At 45.1% G+C, this 21,156-nt stretch overlaps 1 protein-coding gene across 4 annotated transcripts in view; it reads right to left on the bottom strand.

Annotated features, from left to right (window-relative positions):
- The window catches only part of tenm4 (teneurin transmembrane protein 4), a 783,671-nt gene that overhangs the window by 41,184 nt on the left and 721,331 nt on the right, over positions 1 to 21,156 (bottom strand). The window lies entirely within an intron of this gene.

The raw sequence follows: 21,156 nt of genomic DNA, 5'->3' as shown, positions 1-21,156 counted from the left end.
ATAATAATATCATAATAATATCATAATAATATCATAATATATATAATAATAATATCATTATATATATAATAATATATATGTATAATAATAATATAATAATATATATATATAATAATATAATAATATATATACATAATAATATAATAATATATATACATAATAAGATAATAATAATATAATAATATATATACATAATAATATAATAATAATATAATAATATATATACATAATAATATAATAATAAGATATACTAATATAATAATATATATAATAAGTCATATCGGTTGTGCAGTAAGGAAGTATTCTTGGCATGTGTGAGCCAGAACATCTCATTGAAGCATAATTTCCTGTTTCTATAGTGAACCAGTACACCACCTAGAAGGACTGTAGTTTACCGAAAGGCGTTACCCCTAACCCCCATTTCCTGTTTCTATAGTGAACCAGTACACCACCTAGAAGGACTGTAGTTTACCGAAAGGCGTTACCCCTAACCCCCATTTCCTGTTTCTGTAGTGAACCAGTACACCACCTAGAAGGACTGTAGTCTACCGAAAGGCGTTACCCCTAACCCCCATTTCCTGTTTCTGTAGTGAACCAGTACACCACCTAGAAGGACTGTAGTCTACCGAAAGGCGTTACCCCTAACCCCCATTTCCTGTTTCTGTAGTGAACCAGTACACCACCTAGAAGGACTGTAGTCTACCGAAAGGCGTTACCCCTAACCCCCATTTCCTGTTTCTGTAGTGAACCAGTACACCACCTAGAAGGACTGTAGTTTACCGAAAGGCGGTACCCCTAACCCCCATTTCCTGTTTCTATAGTGAACCAGTACACCACCTAGAAGGACTGTAGTCTACCGAAAGGCGTTACCCCTAACCCCCATTTCCTGTTTCTATAGTGAACCAGAACTATAGTGAACCAGTACACCACCTAGAAGGACTGTAGTCTACCGAAAGGCGTTACCCCTAACCCCCATTTCCTGTTTCTATAGTGAACCAGTACACCACCTAGAAGGACTGTAGTTTACCGAAAGGCGTTACCCCTAACCCCCATTTCCTGTTTCTGTAGTGAACCAGTACACCACCTAGAAGGACTGTAGTCTACCGAAAGGCGTTACCCCTAACCCCCATTTCCTGTTTCTGTAGTGAACCAGTACACCACCTAGAAGGACTGTAGTTTACCGAAAGGCGTTACCCCTAACCCCCATTTCCTGTTTCTGTAGTGAACCAGTACACCACCTAGAAGGACTGTAGTCTACCGAAAGGCGTTACCCCTAACCCCCATTTCCTGTTTCTGTAGTGAACCAGTACACCACCTAGAAGGACTGTAGTTTACCGAAAGGCGTTACCCCTAACCCCCATTTCCTGTTTCTGTAGTGAACCAGTACACCACCTAGAAGGACTGTAGTTTACCGAAAGGCGTTACCCCTAACCCCCATTTCCTGTTTCTGTAGTGAACCAGTACACCACCTAGAAGGACTGTAGTCTACCGAAAGGCGTTACCCCTAACCCCCATTTCCTGTTTCTGTAGTGAACCAGTACACCACCTAGAAGGACTGTAGTCTACCGAAAGGCGTTACCCCTAACCCCCATTTCCTGTTTCTGTAGTGAACCAGTACACCACCTAGAAGGACTGTAGTCTACCAAAGGCGTTACCCTAACCCCCATTTCCTGTTTCTGTAGTGAACCAGTACACCACCTAGAAGGACTGTAGTTTACCGAAAGGCGGTACCCCTAACCCCCATTTCCTGTTTCTATAGTGAACCAGTACACCACCTAGAAGGACTGTAGTCTACCGAAAGGCGTTACCCCTAACCCCCATTTCCTGTTTCTTAGTGAACCAGTACACCACCTAGAAGGACTGTAGTTTACCGAAGGCGTTACCCTAACCCCCATTTCCTGTTTCTATAGTGAACCAGTACACCACCTAGAAGGACTGTAGTTTACCGAAAGGCGTTACCCCTAACCCCCATTTCCTGTTTCTATAGTGAACCAGTACACCACCTAGAAGGACTGTAGTTTACCGAAAGGCGTTACCCCTAACCCCCATTTCCTGTTTCTATAGTGAACCAGTACACCACCTAGAAGGACTGTAGTCTACCGAAAGGCGTTACCCCTAACCCCCATTTCCTGTTTCTATAGTGAACCAGTACACCACCTAGAAGGACTGTAGTTTACCGAAAGGCGTTACCCCTAACCCCCATTTCCTGTTTCTATAGTGAACCAGTACACCACCTAGAAGGACTGTAGTCTACCGAAAGGCGTTACCCCTAACCCCCATTTCCTGTTTCTATAGTGAACCAGTACACCACCTAGAAGGACTGTAGTTTACCGAAAGGCGTTACCCCTAACCCCATTTCCTGTTTCTATAGTGAACCAGTACACCACCTAGAAGGACTGTAGTTTACCGAAGGCGTTACCCCTAACCCCATTTCCTGTTTCTGTAGTGAACCAGTACACCACCTAGAAGGACTGTAGTTTACCGAAAGGCGTTACCCCTAACCCCCATTTCCTGTTTCTATAGTGAACCAGTACACCACCTAGAAGGACTGTAGTTTACCGAAGGCGTTACCCCTAACCCCATTTCCTGTTTCTGTAGTGAACCAGTACACCACCTAGAAGGACTGTAGTTTACCGAAAGGCGTTACCCCTAACCCCCATTTCCTGTTTCTATAGTGAACCAGTACACCACCTAGAAGGACTGTAGTTTACCGAAGGCGTTACCCTAACCCCCATTTCCTGTTTCTGTGAACCAGTGAACCAGTACACCACCTAGAAGGACTGTAGTCTACCGAAAGGCGTTACCCCTAACCCCCATTTCCTGTTTCTATAGTGAACCAGTACACCACCTAGAAGGACTGTAGTTTACCGAAAGGCGTTACCCCTAACCCCCATTTCCTGTTTCTATAGTGAACCAGTACACCACCTAGAAGGACTGTAGTTTACCGAAAGGCGTTACCCCCTAACCCCATTTCCTGTTTCTATAGTGAACCAGTACACCACCTAGAAGGACTGTAGTTTACCGAAAGGCGTTACCCTAACCCCCATTTCCTGTTTCTATAGTGAACCAGTACACCACCTAGAAGGACTGTAGTTTACCGAAAGGCGTTACCCCTAACCCCCATTTCCTGTTTCTGTAGTGAACCAGTACACCACCTAGAAGGACTGTAGTTTACCGAAAGGCGTACCCTAACCCCATTTCCTGTTTCTATAGTGAACCAGTACACCACCTAGAAGGACTGTAGTTTACCGAAAGGCGTTACCCCTATTTCCATTTCCTGTTTCTATAGTGAACCAGTACACCACCTAGAAGGACTGTAGTCTACCGAAAGGCGTTACCCCTAACCCCCATTTCCTGTTTCTATAGTGAACCAGTACACCACCTAGAAGGACTGTAGTCTACCGAAAGGCGTTACCCCTAACCCCCATTTCCTGTTTCTGTAGTGAACCAGTACACCACCTAGAAGGAGTGTAGGAGGCTACCCCTAACCCCCATTTCCTGTTTCTATAGTGAACCAGTACACCACCTAGAAGGACTGTTACCCCTAACCCCCATTTCCTGTTTCAATAGTGAACCAGTACATCACCTAGAAGGACTGTAGTTTACCAGCGTTTACCCCTAACCCCCATTTCCTGTTTCTATAGTGAACAGTACACCACCTAGAAGGACTGTAGTTTAGGAAAAGGCGTTACCCCTAACCCCCATTTCCTGTTTCTATAGTGAACCAGTACACCACCTAGAAGGACTGTAGTCTACCGAAAGGCGTTACCCCTAACCCCCATTTCCTGTTTCTGTAGTGAACCAGTACACCACCTAGAAGGACTGTAGTTTACCGAAAGGCGTTACCCCTAACCCCCATTTCCTTTTTCTATAGTGAACCAGTACACCACCTAGAAGGACTGTAGTTTCTGGCGTTAACCCCTAATCTATCACCTCAATGCTAAATGCCAAACCAGAGACGCATCAGGTCCCATTTTTACAGTCTTTGGTTTGACTCGGCTGGAGATCATACTCCTAAACTTCCAATCTCAGGGCGGACACTAACCACAAGGTTGATATATTTGTTATGCAGTACAGACAAAACAATCAATAAGCTAAAAAACAGACATTAAATCTCACTCATTTAACAACAAAAAAAGAGACCTGTGTGAAAAAACAACAACTGCAAAAGGAGAAGAGAGAGTGGCAGCCAGCCAGTTAAGGGTTAACTACGCCAACGCAGCAGAAGTGTTGACTAACGTGTTGTGATGAACAGGGGAATAATGTGTCTGAAAGTTAGAGCGATGCGATTGTAAAACCCTTCTCAACGCAATGCGTTCTGAAGTGGAAGACTTCTTTTGAGGAAAACTCAACCTAAAATGTGATTATTTTTTAATTACGATAGTCAGCGCTGTTCTCGGGAGAACGGGAATCGTTGAAGTGATGCAATTATAGGAATTACCATATTTCTTTGTTTGTCAAAAAAATTCAGACGAGAAGCCTTAGTGGGAGATCTGAATATTCAGGGAGGAAAAAAACAAGACCGTCACTAATCATGAAAAACTCTCCTCTGTGCTTAAAAACCAGCCATAGATGATTCCCATGTAACTTTCTAGTCACCTCTTTAAATGATTCCCATGTTACTGAGTCTAGTCATTTCTTTAAATGACTCCTATGTTACTGAGTCTAGTCACCTCTTTAAATGATTCCCATGTTACTGAGTCTAGTCACTTCTTTAAATGACTCCTATGTTACTGAGTCTAGTCACTTCTTTAAATGATTCCCATGTTACTGAGTCTAGTCACTTCTTTAAATGACTCCTATGTTACCGAGTCTAGTCATTTCTTTAAATGATTCCCATGTTACCGAGTCTAGTCATTTCTTTAAAGGATTCCCATGTTACTGAGTCTAGTCATTTCTTTAAATGACTCCCATGTTACTGAGTCTAGTCATTTCTTTAAATGATTCCCATGTTACCGAGTCTAGTCATTTCTTTAAATGACTCCCATGTTACTGAGTCTAGTCATTTCTTTAAATGATTCCCATGTTACCGAGTCTAGTCATTTCTTTAAATGATTCCCATGTTACTGAGTCTAGTCACTTCTTTAAATGATTCACTTTCTGCTCCTTTCTAATACATGTGACCCTGGGCGTCTGAACAGAGCAGAGAGGCAGGTGTCTGAACAGAGCAGAGAGAGGCAGGAGTCTGAACAGAGCAGAGAGGCAGGTGTCTGAACAGAGCAGAGAGGCAGGAGTCTGAACAGAGCAGGCAGGAGTCTGAACAGAGCAGAGGCAGGAGTCTGAACAGAGCAGAGAGGCAGGTGTCTGAACAGAGCAGAACAGAGTCTGCAGAGAGAGGCAGGAGTCTGAACAGAGCAGCAGGAGTCTGAACAGAGCAGAGATAGTCAGGAGTCTGAACAGAGCAGAGAGGCAGGAGTCTGAACAGAGCAGAGAGAGGCAGGAGTCTGAACAGAGCAGAGAGGCAGGTGTCTGAACAGAGCAGAGAGGCAGGAGTCTGAACAGAGCAGAGAGAGGCAGGAGTCTGAACAGAGCAGAGAGGCAGGTGTCTGAACAGAGCAGAGAGGCAGGAGTCTGAACAGAGCAGAGAGGCAGGAGTCTGAACAGAGCAGAGAGGCAGGAGTCTGAACAGAGCAGAGAGTCAGGAGTCTGAACAGAGCAGAGAGGCAGGAGTCTGAACAGAGCAGAGAGAGTCAGGAGTCTGAACAGAGCAAAGAGGCAGGTGTCTGAACAGAGCAGAGAGGCAGGAGTCTGAACAGAGCAGAGAGAGTCAGGAGTCTGAACAGAGCAGAGAGGCAGGTGTCTGAACAGAGCAGAGAGAGGCAGGAGTCTGAACAGAGCAGAGAGGCAGGTGTCTGAACAGAGCAGAGAGGCAGGAGTCTGAACAGAGCAGAGAGGCAGGAGTCTGAACAGAGCAGAGAGAGTCAGGAGTCTGAACAGAGCAGAGAGGCAGGAGTCTGAACAGAGAGCAGGAGTCTGAACAGAGCAGGAGTCTGAACAGAGCAGAGAAGGCAGGAGTCTGAAAGAGAGAGAGAGTCAGGAGTCTGAACAGAGCAGAGAGGCAGGTGTCTGAACAGAGCAGAGAGGCAGGAGTCTGAACAGAGCAGAGAGAGGCAGGAGTCTGAACAGAGCAGAGAGGCAGGAGTCTGAACAGAGCAGAGAGGCAGGAGTCTGAACAGAGCAGAGAGGCAGGAGTCTGAACAGAGCAGAGAGGCAGGAGTCTGAACAGAGCAGAGAGGCAGGAGTCTGAACAGAGCAGAGAGGCAGGAGTCTGAACAGAGCAGAGAGGCAGGAGTCTGAACAGAGCAGAGAGGCAGGAGTCTGAACAGAGCAGAGAGGCAGGAGTCTGAACAGAGCAGAGGGAGGCAGGAGTCTGAATAGCTCTGTATATCAACACTCCTACCACAGCCATCTGGCAGACTGGGGGTAAATTTGTGGAGGAAATGTTTAATCTTTAATTAAACTGCTCTCTCTCTTTCTCTCTTTTCTTCATCATGTATTTCTGATTCATCTGCATGGTTTCTCTACAGGTACATTGGCACAGTGTTGGTACAGAGCTTGGCACAGTGTTGGCTGGGTATAAATGGGTGTTAAAATGTCTCCCAAGCTGCTGTTGGCCTGCTTCCAGTGGTGTGGTAGCAGTCTGTGTGTGTGTGTGTGTGTGTGTGTGTGTGTGTGTGTGTGTGTGTGTGTGTGTGTGTGTGTGTGTGTGTGTGTGTGTGTGTGTGTGTGTGTGTGTGTGTATGAATGCGGGTGAGTGTGTGCAGGTGTGTGTGTGTGTGTGTGTGCGTACGTGCGTACGCGTGCGTGCGTGCGTGCATGCGTACGCGTGCGTGTGCATGCGAGTGTGTGTTCTCTTGCGTGCGTGCGGCCTTGCGCCTGTGTGTCTTCCTTTATGACGTAAGGACCAGAGAAACAGGTCTGTGGTCTATGACGGGACCATTACACCCGGGCCAATTAATGTCATCAACACCTAATTGGGAGGATTATTTTACACTAAGATTATACCATGTGACAATTACACCATGTTCATGAATAACAGAATTCCCTGCAGGGTTGGAGTAGAAAGGGGAATCTGAGCTAGAGAATGAGGGGTGGCCAGCCCCACAGATCCCCTCTAGGGGCCCCCTAGTGAAGAGACAGGGAGGCCAGCCCCACAGATCCCCTCTAGGGGCCCCCTAGTGAAGAGAGGGGGAGGCCAGCCCCACAGATCCCTCTTGGGGCCCCCTATTGAAGAGGGAGGGAGGGAGGGAGGGAGGGAGGGAGGGAGGGAGGGAGGGAGGGAGGGAGGGAGGGAGGGAGGGAGGGGGAGGAGGAGGGAGGGGGGAGGAGGAGGGGGGAGGAGGAGGAGGGGAGGGAGGAGGGAGGGAGGGAGGGAGGGAGGGAGGGAGGGAGGGGGAGGGAGGGGAGGGAGGAGGGAGGGAGGGAGGGAGGAGGAGGGGGGGGGGGGGGGGAGGAAGGAGAGGGGAGGGAGGGGGGAGGCAGGGAGGAGGAAGGAGGAGGGGGGGAGGAGGAGGAGGGGGAGGAGGAAGGAGAGGGGAAGGAGGGGGGAGGAGGAGGAAGGAAGGAGGAAGGAGGGAGGAGGAGGGAAGAAGGAGGGGGAAGGGAGGGAGGGAGGGTGTAAGGATCTGCAAAATTGTAATTATTCGCCTACCTCATGCCTTTTGCACACATTGTATATAGACTCCCCCTTTTTTCTACTGTGTTATTGACTTGTTAATTGTTTACTCCATGTGTAACTCTGTGTTGTCTGTTCACACTGCTATGCTTTATCTTGGCCAGGTCGCAGTTGCAAATGAGAACTTGTTCTCAACTAGCCTACCTGGTTAAATAAAGGTGAAATAAAAATTGTAAAAAAGGGGGAGGGAGGGAGGAGGAGGGGGGAGGGATGGGAGCAGACACATCTTCCATCAATATGTCAGTCAGTCTGTCGGTTTGTCTATGTGTCCTCTCAGTGCTTCAAAGCTAGAAGAGTTAAAGTAGACGCTTTACAAATCAAACATGAATGCAGATTTATTCTGTAAAACAACGATCTGGCACTCTGACAAAACTGTAAAATAATCCCTAATATGTCTCCTATGATTCATCAAAAGTTTGTTGAAAAGACGACTCGGGTTTGTTTTTTTCCAATAAACATCAATTATTCACTATTCCTCGTACGGTAATGAAAGCTAATGAATTTCCCAGATTCTGTGTGGCATCAGAAATGTGCTCTCTATGCCTGTGAGATAAGTACAGTAATCTTATTGACTGTATCTCTGCCTGTGTAAAAATTAAAAATAAAAAAGATACACAGAGTGCGTGTTTACAGTAATCTAACAGACAGATACCGCAGATGGTTGAGCTGTCCCCATCTCCAGGCTCTGAACAAACAGGCACCTCTGGCCTGGTTTGTACAGTTCCCCCTGTAAAAAATTGGAACAAAAATAAAAAACCATACACAGAGATAGGGTAAGTAAGGGTGTTTCACCGCAACAAGATTTAGGTGCTAATGTTCCACTGGTGTCTAACAGACAGATACGCAGCATGGTGCTAATGCTACGGTGCTAACAGACAGATACCGCAGCATGGTGCTAATGCTACGGTGCTAACAGACAGATACCGCAGCATGGTGCTAATGCTACGGTGCTAACAGACAGATACCGCAGCATGGTGCTAATGCTACGGTGCTAACAGACAGATACCACAGCACGGTGAGATGGTATAGGACATGGTGCTAATACTACAATGCTAACAGACGGATACCGTAGCACGATGAGCTGGTATAGGACATGGTGCTAATACTACAATGCTAACAGACAGATACCGCAGCATGGTGCTAATACTACAATGCTAACAGACAGATACCATAGCACGGTGAGCTGGTATAGGACATGGTGCTAATACTACAATGCTAACAGACAGATACCGTAGCACGATGAGCTGGTATAGGACATGCTGCTAATACTACAATGCTAACAGACAGATACCGCAGCATGGTGCTAATACTACAATGCTAACAGACGGATACCGTAGCACGATGAGCTGGTATAGGACATGGTGCTAATACTACAATGCTAACAGACAGATACCGCAGCATGGTGCTAATACTACAATGCTAACAGACAGATACCGCAGCATGGTGCTAATACTACCATGCTAACAGACAGATACCGCAGCATGGTGCTAATACTACAATGCTAACAGACAGATACCGTAGCACGATGAGCTGGTATAGGAGATGGTGCTAATACTACAATGCTAACAGACGGATACCGTAGCACGGTGAGCTGGTATAGGACATGGTGCTAATACTACAATGCTAACAGACGGATACCGTAGCACGGTGAGCTGGTATAGGACATGGTGCTAATACTACAATGCTAACAGACAGATACCGTAGCACGATGAGCTGGTATAGGACATGGTGCTAATACTACAATGCTAACAGACGGATACCGTAGCACGGTGAGCTGGTATAGGACATGGTGCTAATGCTACGATGCTAACAGACAGATACCACAGCACGGTGAGATGGTATAGGACATGGTGCTAATACTACAATGCTAACAGACGGATACCGTAGCACGATGAGCTGGTATAGGACATGGTGCTAATACTACAATGCTAACAGACAGATACCGCAGCATGGTGCTAATACTACAATGCTAACAGACAGATACCGCAGCATGGTGCTAATACTACCATGCTAACAGACAGATACCGCAGCATGGTGCTAATACTACAATGCTAACAGACGGATACCGTAGCACGGTGAGCTGGTATAGGACATGGTGCTAATACTACAATGCTAACAGACGGATACCGTAGCACGGTGAGCTGGTATAGGACATGGTGCTAATACTACAATGCTAACAGACGGATACCGTAGCACGGTGAGCTGGTATAGGACATGGTGCTAATACTACAATGCTAACAGACAGATACCGTAGCACGATGAGCTGGTATAGGACATGGTGCTAATACTACAATGCTAACAGACAGATACCGCAGCATGGTGCTAATACTACCATGCTAACAGACAGATACCGCAGCATGGTGCTAATACTACAATGCTAACAGACAGATACCGTAGCACGATGAGCTGGTATAGGACATGGTGCTAATACTACAATGCTAACAGACGGATACCGTAGCACGGTGAGCTGGTATAGGACATGGTGCTAATACTACAATGCTAACAGACGGATACCGTAGCACGGTGAGCTGGTATAGGACATGGTGCTAATACTACAATGCTAACAGACAGATACCGTAGCACGATGAGCTGGTATAGGACATGGTGCTAATACTACAATGCTAACAGACGGATACCGTAGCACGGTGAGCTGGTATAGGACATGGTGCTAATACTACAATGCTAACAGACGGATACCGTAGCACGGTGAGCTGGTATAGGACATGGTGCTAATACTACAATGCTAACAGACAGATACCGTAGCACGATGAGCTGGTATAGGACATGGTGCTAATACTACAATGCTAACAGACAGATACTGCAGCATGGTGCTAATACTACAATGCTAACAGACAGATACCGCAGCATGGTGCTAATACTACAATGCTAACAGACAGATACCGCAGCATGGTGCTAATACTACAATGCTAACAGACGGATACCGTAGCACGGTGAGCTGGTATAGGACATGGTGCTAATACTACAATGCTAACAGACGGATACTGTAGCACGGTGAGCTGGTATAGGACATGGTGCTAATACTACAATGCTAACAGACGGATACCGTAGAATGGTGAGCTGGTATAAATCAAAACAAATCCAATTTTAGTTGCGCCGAATACAACAGGCTTACAAAAAGCTTACTTAAAAGCTCTTAACCAACAATGCAGTCAGTGTGGAGGCTGTATACAGGGGGGTACCGGTACAGTGTCAATGTGGAGGCTATATACAGGGTGTACCGGTACAGAGTCAATGTGGAGGCTATATACAGGGGGTACCGGTACCGAGTCAATGTGGAGGCTATATACAGGGTGTACCGGTAGAAAGTCAATGTGGAGGCTATATACAGGGGGTACCGGTACAGAGTCAATGTGGAGGCTATATACAGGGGGTACTAGTACAGAGTCAATGTGGAGGCTATATACAGGGGGTACCGGTACAGAGTCAATGTGGAGGCTATATACAGGGGGATAATGGTGTTGATGTGACCAGCCTTTCAAAGCACTACATAGGTACAAACGTGAGTGATACAGGTCGGTAGTGATTTAGGCAGGTTACCTTAGTGTTCTTGGGCACAGGGACTATGGTGGTCTGCTTGAAACATGTAGGTATTACAGACTCAGAAAATGGAGAGGTTGAAAATGTCAGTGAAAACACTTGCCAGTTGGTGAACGCGTGATCACACAGTCGTCCTGAACAGCTGGTGCTCTCATGCATGTTTCAGTGTTTTTTTGCCTCGAAGTGAGCATAGAAGTAGTTTAGCTCATCTGGTGCTCGTGTCACTGGGCAGCTCTTGGCTGTGCTTCCCTTTGTAATGGTTTGAAGCCCTGCCACATCTGACGAGCATCAGAGCCGGTGTTGTACGATTCAATCTTCATCAGAGGGCATAGCGGGATCCTGCTCCTTGAAAGCGGCAGTTCTACCCTTTAGCTCAGTGCGAATGTTGCCTGTAATCCATGGCTTCTGGTTGGGGTATGTACGTCCAGTCACTGTGGGGACGATGTCATCGATTCACTTATTGATGAAGCTGGTGACTGATGTGGTGTATTCCTCAATGCCATCGGAAGAATCCCAGAACATGTTCCAGTCTGTGATAGAAAAACTGTCCTGTAGTTTAGCATCTGCTTCATCTGACCACGTTTTAATAGACCAAGTCACTGGTGCTTCCTGCTTTTTACAATTTATTTTTATTTTACATTTATTTAACGAGGCAAGTCAGTTAAGAACAAATTCATATTTTCAATGACGGCCTAGGAACAGTAGGTTAACTGCCTGTTCAGGGGCAGAATGACAGATGTGTACCTTGTCAGCTCAGAGATTTGAACTTGCAACCTTTTGGTTACTAGTCCAAAGCTCTAACCACTAGGCTACCCTGCCGCCCCTTTAATTTGAGCTTGTAAGCAGGAATCAGGAGCATAGAATTATGGTCAGATTTGCCAACTGGAGGGCGAGGAAGAGCTTTGTATGCGTCTCTGTGTTTGGAGTAAAGGTTGTCTATAATTATTTTCCCTCTGGTTGCACATTTAAAATGCTGGTAGAAATTATCTAAAACTGATTTAAGTTTCCCTGCGTTAATGTCCCCGGCCACTAGGGGCGCCACCTCTGGATGAGACGTTTTCCTGTTTGCTTATGGCCCTATACAGCTCGTTGAGTGCCGTCTTAGTGCCAGCATCGGTCTGCTGTGGTATATGGACAGCTTCAAGAAATATTGATGTAAACTCTCTTGGTGGAAAGTGTGGTCTACAGCTTATCATGAGATACTCAAAACCTCGAGACTTCCGTAGATGTCGAGCACCAGCTGTTGTTTACATATATGCATAGGCCCCGCCCCGTGAGTGTTTAGCCCGCCTGCTGGCATGTTCTTCATGTCGTCGTTCACCCACGACTCGCTTGTAGTAGTACACCATTACAATACTACAATGCTACAATGCTACAATGCTAACACATTGATATCTCACAGTACAGACAGGCAGGCAGACTGGGGGGGGTAGATCTCCAGTATCCAGCCCAGAACTAACCTAGCATTGGGAGGCAGTGCAGGACACAGCATTAATAACACAATGTCAATACAACACGGCGATATAGAAAGGAGGGGGTACGTCTCTGCTAACCAGCTCAGTGTCTGTGGTGCTGTGGTGCTGTGGTGCTGTGTCTGTGGTGCTGTGTCTGTGGTGCTGTGGTGCTGTGTCTGTGGTGCTGTGGTGCTGTGTCTGTGGTGCTGTGGTGCTGTGTCTGTGGTGCTGTGGTGCTGTGTCTGTGGTGCTGTGGTGCTGTGTCTGTGGTGCTGTGGTGTGTCTGTGGTGCTGTGTCTGTTGTGCTGTGTCTGTGGTGCTGTGTCTGTGGTGCTGTGGTGCTGTGTCTGTGGTGCTGTGTCTGTGGTGCGGTGTCTGTGGTGCGGTGTCTGTGGTGTTGGGGTGCTGTGTCTGCTGTGTCTGTGGTGCTGTGTCTGTGTTGCGGTGTCTGTGGTGCGGTGTCTGTGGTGCGGTGTCTGTGGTGCGGTGTCTGTGGTGCTGTGTCTGTGGTGCTGTGTCTGTGGTGCTGTGTCTGTGGTGCTGTGCCTTAGATTTACAAACTACTCCGACTGACAGGTGGCTCCTGTTTCCATGGAGAACAGCACAGTCTGTTACCTCTATGTTCCCTAGACTGATAGCAAAAATCAGGGGGAGTGTGAGTGTGAGGTTGACTAGCACGTGGCACTACTGTCTGTCACTAGCTAGCTGGGCCAAACTACGGTCCACTATCGACCCCTTTAGCTTCAGGAAATGGAAAAGAGGACATGTGCACACAGCAGGTAGTCATTCACCTGGATCTATACACACATCAGGTAGTCATTCACCTGGATCTATACACACATCAGGTAGTCATTCACCTGGATCTATACACACATCAGGTAGTCATTCACCTGGATCTATAAACACATCAGGTAGTCATTCACCTGGATCTATAAACACAGCAGGTAGTCATTCACCTGGATCTATACACACATCAGGTAATCATTCACCTGGATCTATACACACAGCAGGTAGTCATTCACCTGGATCTATAAACACATCAGGTAGTCATTCACCTGGATCTATAAACACATCAGGTAGTCATTCACCTGGATCTATACACACAGCAGGTAGTCATTCACCTGGATCTATACACACAGCAGGTAGTCATTCACCTGGATCTATACACACATCAGGTAGTCATTCACCTGGATCTATAAACACAGCAGGTAGTCATTCACCTGGATCTATACACACAGCAGGTAGTCATTCACCTGGATCTATAAACACATCAGGTAGTCATTCACCTGGATCTATACCCACATCAGGTAGTCATTCACCTGGATCTATAAACACAGCAGGTAGTCATTCACCTGGATCTATACACACAGCAGGTAGTCATTCACCTGGATCTATACACACAGCAGGTAGTCATTCACCTGGATCTATACACACAGCAGGTAGTCATTCACCTGGATCTATACACACAGCAGGTAGTCATTCACCTGGATCTATACACACATCAGGTAGTCATTCACCTGGATCTATACACACAGCAGGTAGTCATTCACCTGGATCTATACACACAGCAGGTAGTCATTCACCTGGATCTATACACACATCAGGTAGTCATTCACCTGGATCTATACACACAGCAGGTAGTCATTCACCTGGATCTATACACACAGCAGGTAGTCATTCACCTGGATCTATACACACATCAGGTAGTCATTCACCTGGATCTATACACACATCAGGTAGTCATTCACCTGGATCTATAAACACATCAGGTAGTCATTCACCTGGATCTATAAACACAGCAGGTAGTCATTCACCTGGATCTATAAACACATCAGGTAGTCATTCACCTGGATCTATACACACAGCAGGTAGTCATTCACCTGGATCTATACACACAGCAGGTAGTCATTCACCTGGATCTATACACACATCAGGTAGTCATTCACCTGGATCTATACACACATCAGGTAGTCATTCACCTGGATCTATACACACATCAGGTAGTCATTCACCTGGATCTATAAACACAGCAGGTAGTCATTCACCTGGATCTATACACACAGCAGGTAGTCATTCACCTGGATCTATAAACACATCAGGTAGTCATTCACCTGGATCTATACACACATCAGGTAGTCATTCACCTGGATCTATAAACACAGCAGGTAGTCATTCACCTGGATCTATACACACAGCAGGTAGTCATTCACCTGGATCTATACACACATCAGGTAGTCATTCACCTGGATCTATACACACAGCAGGTAGTCATTCACCTGGATCTATACACACAGCAGGTAGTCATTCACCTGGATCTATACACACATCAGGTAGTCATTCACCTGGATCTATACACACAGCAGGTAGTCATTCACCTGGATCTATACACACAGCAGGTAGTCATTCACCTGGATCTATACACACATCAGGTAGTCATTCACCTGGATCTATACACACATCAGGTAGTCATTCACCTGGATCTATACACACAGCAGGTAGTCATTCACCTGGATCTATACACACATCAGGTAGTCATTCACCTGGATCTATACACACATCAGGTAGTCATTCACCTGGATCTATAAACACATCAGGTAGTCATTCACCTGGATCTATAAACACAGCAGGTAGTCATTCACCTGGATCTATAAACACATCAGGTAGTCATTCACCTGGATCTATACACACAGCAGGTAGTCATTCACCTGGATCTATACACACAGCAGGTAGTCATTCACCTGGATCTATAAACACAGCAGGTAGTCATTCACCTGGATCTATACACACAGCAGGTAGTCATTCACCTGGATCTATACACACAGCAGGTAGTCATTCACCTGGATCTATACACACAGCAGGTAGTCATTCACCTGGATCTATACACACAGCAGGTAGTCATTCACCTGGATCTATACACACATCAGGTAGTCATTCACCTGGATCTATACACACAGCAGGTAGTCATTCACCTGGATCTATACACACAGCAGGTAGTCATTCACCTGGATCTATACACACATCAGGTAGTCATTCACCTGGATCTATACACACATCATTCACCTGGATCTATAACACAGCAGGTAGTCATTCACCTGGATCTATAAACACAGCAGGTAGTCATTCACCTGGATCTATAAACACAGCAGGTAGTCATTCACCTGGATCTATACACACATCAGGTAGTCATTCACCTGGATCTATACACACATCAGGTAGTCATTCACCTGGATCTATAAACACATCAGGTAGTCATTCACCTGGATCTATAAACACAGCAGGTAGTCATTCACCTGGATCTATAAACACATCAGGTAGTCATTCACCTGGATCTATACACACAGCAGGTAGTCATATCACCTATCTATACAACAGCAGGTAGTCATTCACCTGGATCTATACACACAGCAGGTAGTCATTCACCTCACCTGGATCTATACACACAGCAGGTAGTCATTCACCTGGATCTATAAACACAGCAGGTAGTCATTCACCTGGATCTATACACACATCAGGTAGTCATTCACCTGGATCTACACACACAGCAGGTAGTCATTCACCTGGATCTATACACACAGCAGGTAGTCATTCACCTGGATCTATACACACAGCAGGTAGTCATTCACCTGGATCTATACACACAGCAGGTAGTCATTCACCTGGATCTATAAACACAGCAGGTAGTCATTCACCTGGATCTATAAACACAGCAGGTAGTCATTCACCTGGATCTATACCCACATCAGGTAGTCATTCACCTGGATCTATAAACACATCAGATAGTCTGGCCTGTAGTGTGTTCACCTGGATCTATGTTCTGCACAGCACTGTAGTCATTCACCTGGTCTATGTTACAGCTCAGCCATCTGTTCAGCTCAGCAGGTGTTCTGGCCTGTTCAGCTCAGCCTGTGATCTAACACCCATTCTGGTGTCATTCACCTGGATCTATACACACATCAGGTAGTCAGCACTTCACCTGGCACTGTGTTCTATAAACACATGCTAGTTCAGCTCAGCACTGTGTTTGGCCTGTTCAGCTCAGCCTGTGTTCTGGATCTATAAACACAGCCTGTGTTCTGGCCTGTTCATTCACCTGTGGTCTATAAACAGCATCAGCACTGTGTTCTCATTCAGCACCTGGAGCTCAGCACTGTGTTCTGGCCTATACAGCACCAGGTAGTCACCTATCTATCACACAGCACTGGTAGTCATTCACACTGGTTCTATATTACACTCAGCACTGTGTTCTGGCCTGTCATTCACCTATCTATCACACACATCAGGTAGTCATTCACCTGGATCTGTGTGTGTGTGTGTGTGTGTGTGTGTATGTCACAGTTACCATCAGGTAACAACCTGGATCTATAAACACATCAGGGTCATTGGACCCACCACTATGCCATTTCTCTCCTCCTGGATCATATATCTTTCTGTCAACAGGCACAATCCTAGTCATTATCAACCCATCCTGGTCATATATCAACCCATCCTGGTCATATTCACCCACCTGGTCATATATCAACCTGGTCATATTATCAACCCATCCTGGTCATATTATCAACCCATCCTGGTCATATTATCAACCCATCCTGGTCATATTATCAACCCATCCTGGTCATATTATCAACCCATCCTGGTTATATTATCAACCCATCCTGGTCATATTAACAACCCATCCTGGTCATATTAACAACCCATCCTGGTCATATTAACAACCCATCCTGGTCATATTAACAACCCATCCTGGTCATATTAACAACCCATCCTGGTCATATTAACAACCCATCCTGGTCATATTATCAACCCATCCTGGTTATCGTATGAACCCATCCTGGTCATATTATCAACCCATCCTGGTCATATTATCAACCCATCCTGGTCATATTAACAACCCATCCTGGTCATATTATCAACCCATCCTGGTCATATTAACAACCCATCCTGGTCATATTAACAACCCATCCTGGTCATATTAACAACCCATCCTGGTCATATTAACAACCCATCCTGGTCATATTATCTCCCCATCCTGGTCATATTATCACCCCATCCTGGTCATATTAACAACCCATCCTGGTCATATTATCAACCCATCCTGGTCATATTATCAACCCATCCTGGTCATATTATCAACCCATCCTGGTCATATTAACAACCCATCCTGGTTATATTAACAACCCATCCTGGTCATATTAACAACCCATCCTGGTCATATTAACAACCCATCCTGGTTATATTATCAACCCATCCTGGTCATATTAACAACCCATCCTGGTCATATTATCAACCCATCCTGGTTATCGTATGAACCCATCCTGGTCATATTATCAACCCATCCTGGTCATATTAACAACCCATCCTGGTCATATTAACAACCCATGCTGGTCATATTAACAACCCATCCTGGTCATATTAACAACCCATCCTGGTCATATTATCTCCCCATCCTGGTCATATTATCTCCCCATCCTGGTCATATTATCAACCCATCCTGGTCATATTATCAACCCATCCTGGTCATATTATCAACCCATCCTGGTCATATTAACAACCCATCCTGGTCATATTATCAACCCATCCTGCTCATATTAACAACCCATCCTGGTCATTTTAACAACCCATCCTGGTCATATTAACAACCCATATTATCAATCCATCCTGGTCATAGTATCAACCCATCCTGGTCATATTATCAACCTATCCTGGTCATATTAACAACCCATCCTGGTTATAGTATCAATCCATCCTGGTATCAATCAATCCATCCTGGTCATAGTATCAATCCATCCTGGTCATATTAACAACCCATCCTGGCCATATTATCAATCCATCCTGGTCATAGTATCAACCCATCCTGGTCATATTAACAACCTATCCTGGCCATATTATCAATCCATCCTGGTCATATTAACAACCCATCCTGGCCATATTATCAATCCATCCTGGTCATAGTTTCAACCCATCCTTGTCATATTATCAACCCATCCTGGTCATGTTAACAACCCATCCTGGTCATATCAACAACCCATCCTGGTCATATTAACAACCCATCCTGGTCATATTATCAACCCATCCTGCTCATATTAACAACCCATCCTGGTCATTTTAACAACCCATCCTGGTCATATTAACAACCCATATTATCAATCCATCCTGGTCATAGTATCAACCCATCCTGGTCATATTATCAACCCATCCTGGTCATATTAACAACCCATCCTGGTTATAGTATCAACCCATCCTGGTCATATTAACAACCCATCCTGGCCATATTATCAATCCATCCTGGTCATAGTATCAACCCATCCTGGTCATATTAACAACCCATCCTGGCCATATTATCAATCCATCCTGGTCATAGTATCAACCCATCCTGGTCATATTAACAACCCATCCTGGCCATATTAACAACCCATCCTCATCATATTAACAACCCATCCTGGTCATAGTATAAAACCATCCTGGTCATAGTATCAACCCATCCTGGTCATATTAACAACCCATCCTGGCCATATTAACAACCCATCCTCATCATATTAACAACCCATCCTGGTCATAGTATAAAACCATCCTGGTCATAGTATCAACCCATCCTGGTTATCGTATGAACCCATCCTGGTCATATTATCAACCCATCCTGGTCATATTATCAACCCATCCTGGTTATATTAACAACCCATCCTGGTCATATTAACAACCCATCCTGGTCATATTAACAACCCATCCTGGTCATATTATCAACCCATCCTGCTCATATTAACAACCCATCCTGGTCATATTAACAACCCATATTATAAATCCATCCTGTTCATAGTATCAACCCATCCTGGTCATATTATCAACCCATCCTGGTCATATTAACAACCCATCCTGGTTATAGTATCAACCCATCCTGGTCATATTAACAACCCATCCTGGCCATATTATCAATCCATCCTGGTCATAGTATCAACCCATCCTGGTCATATTAACAACCCATCCTGGCCATATTATCAATCCATCCTGGTCATAGTATCAACCCATCCTGGTCATATTAACAACCCATCCTGGCCATATTAACAACCCATCCTGGTCATATTATCAACCCATCCTGGTCATATTAATAACCCATCCTGGCCATAGTATAAAACCATCCTGGTCATATTATCAACCCATAGTATCAATCCATCCTGGTCATATTATCAACCCATCCTGGTCATATTAACAACCCATCCTGGCCATATTATCAATCCATCCTGGTCATAGTATCAACCCATCCTGGTCATATTAATAACCCATCCTGGCCATATTAACAACCCATCCTCATCATATTAACAACCCATCCTGGTCATTGCATAAAACCATCCTGGTCATATTATCAACCCATAGTATCAATCCATCCTGGTCATATTATCAACCCATCCTGGTCATATTAACAACACATATTAACAACCCATCCTGGCCATATTAACAACCCATATTATCAATCCATCCTGGTCATATTATCAACCCATATTATCAACCTATCCTGGTCATATTATCAACCCATCCTGGTTATATTAACAACCCATCCTGGTCATATTATCAACCCATATTATCAATCCATCCTGGTCATATTATCAACCCATCCTGGTCATATTAACAACCCATCCTGGTCACATCATCAACCCATCCTTGTCATATTATCAACCCATCCTGGTCATGTTAACAACCCATCCTGGTCATATTAACAACCCATCCTGGTCATATTAACAACCCATCCTGGTCATATTAACAACCCATCCTGGTCATATTAACAACCCATCCTGGTCATTTTAACAACCCATCCTGGTCATATTAACAACCCATATTATCAATCCATCCTGTTCATAGTATCAACCCATCCTGGTCATATTATCAACCCATCCTGGTCATATTAACAACCCATCCTGGTTATAGTATCAACCCATCCTGGTCATATTAACAACCCATCCTGGCCATATTATCAATCCATCCTGGTCATATTAACAACCCATCCTGGCCATATTAACAACCCATCCTGGTCATATTATCAACCCATCCTGGTCATATTAATAACCCATCCTGGCCATAGTATAAAACCATCCTGGTCATATTATCAACCCATAGTATCAATCCATCCTGGTCATATTATCAACCCATCCTGGTCATATTAACAACCCATCCTGGCCATATTATCAATCCATCCTGGTCATAGTATCAACCCATCCTGGTCATATTAATAACCCATCCTGGCCATATTAACAACCCATCCTCATCATATTAACAACCCATCCTGGTCATTGCATAAAACCATCCTGGTCATATTATCAACCCATAGTATCAATCCATCCTGGTCATATTATCAACCCATCCTGGTCATATTAACAACACATATTAACAACCCATCCTGGCCATATTAACAACCCATATTATCAATCCATCCTGGTCATATTATCAACCCATATTATCAACCTATCCTGGTCATATTATCAA

Source organism: Oncorhynchus keta, chromosome 18 (genome assembly GCF_023373465.1).
Source record: "Oncorhynchus keta strain PuntledgeMale-10-30-2019 chromosome 18, Oket_V2, whole genome shotgun sequence".
Classification (NCBI taxonomy): domain Eukaryota; kingdom Metazoa; phylum Chordata; class Actinopteri; order Salmoniformes; family Salmonidae; genus Oncorhynchus; species Oncorhynchus keta.
Note: the sequence above shows the minus strand (reverse complement) of the source record. Positions and strands in the feature narration are given on the sequence as shown.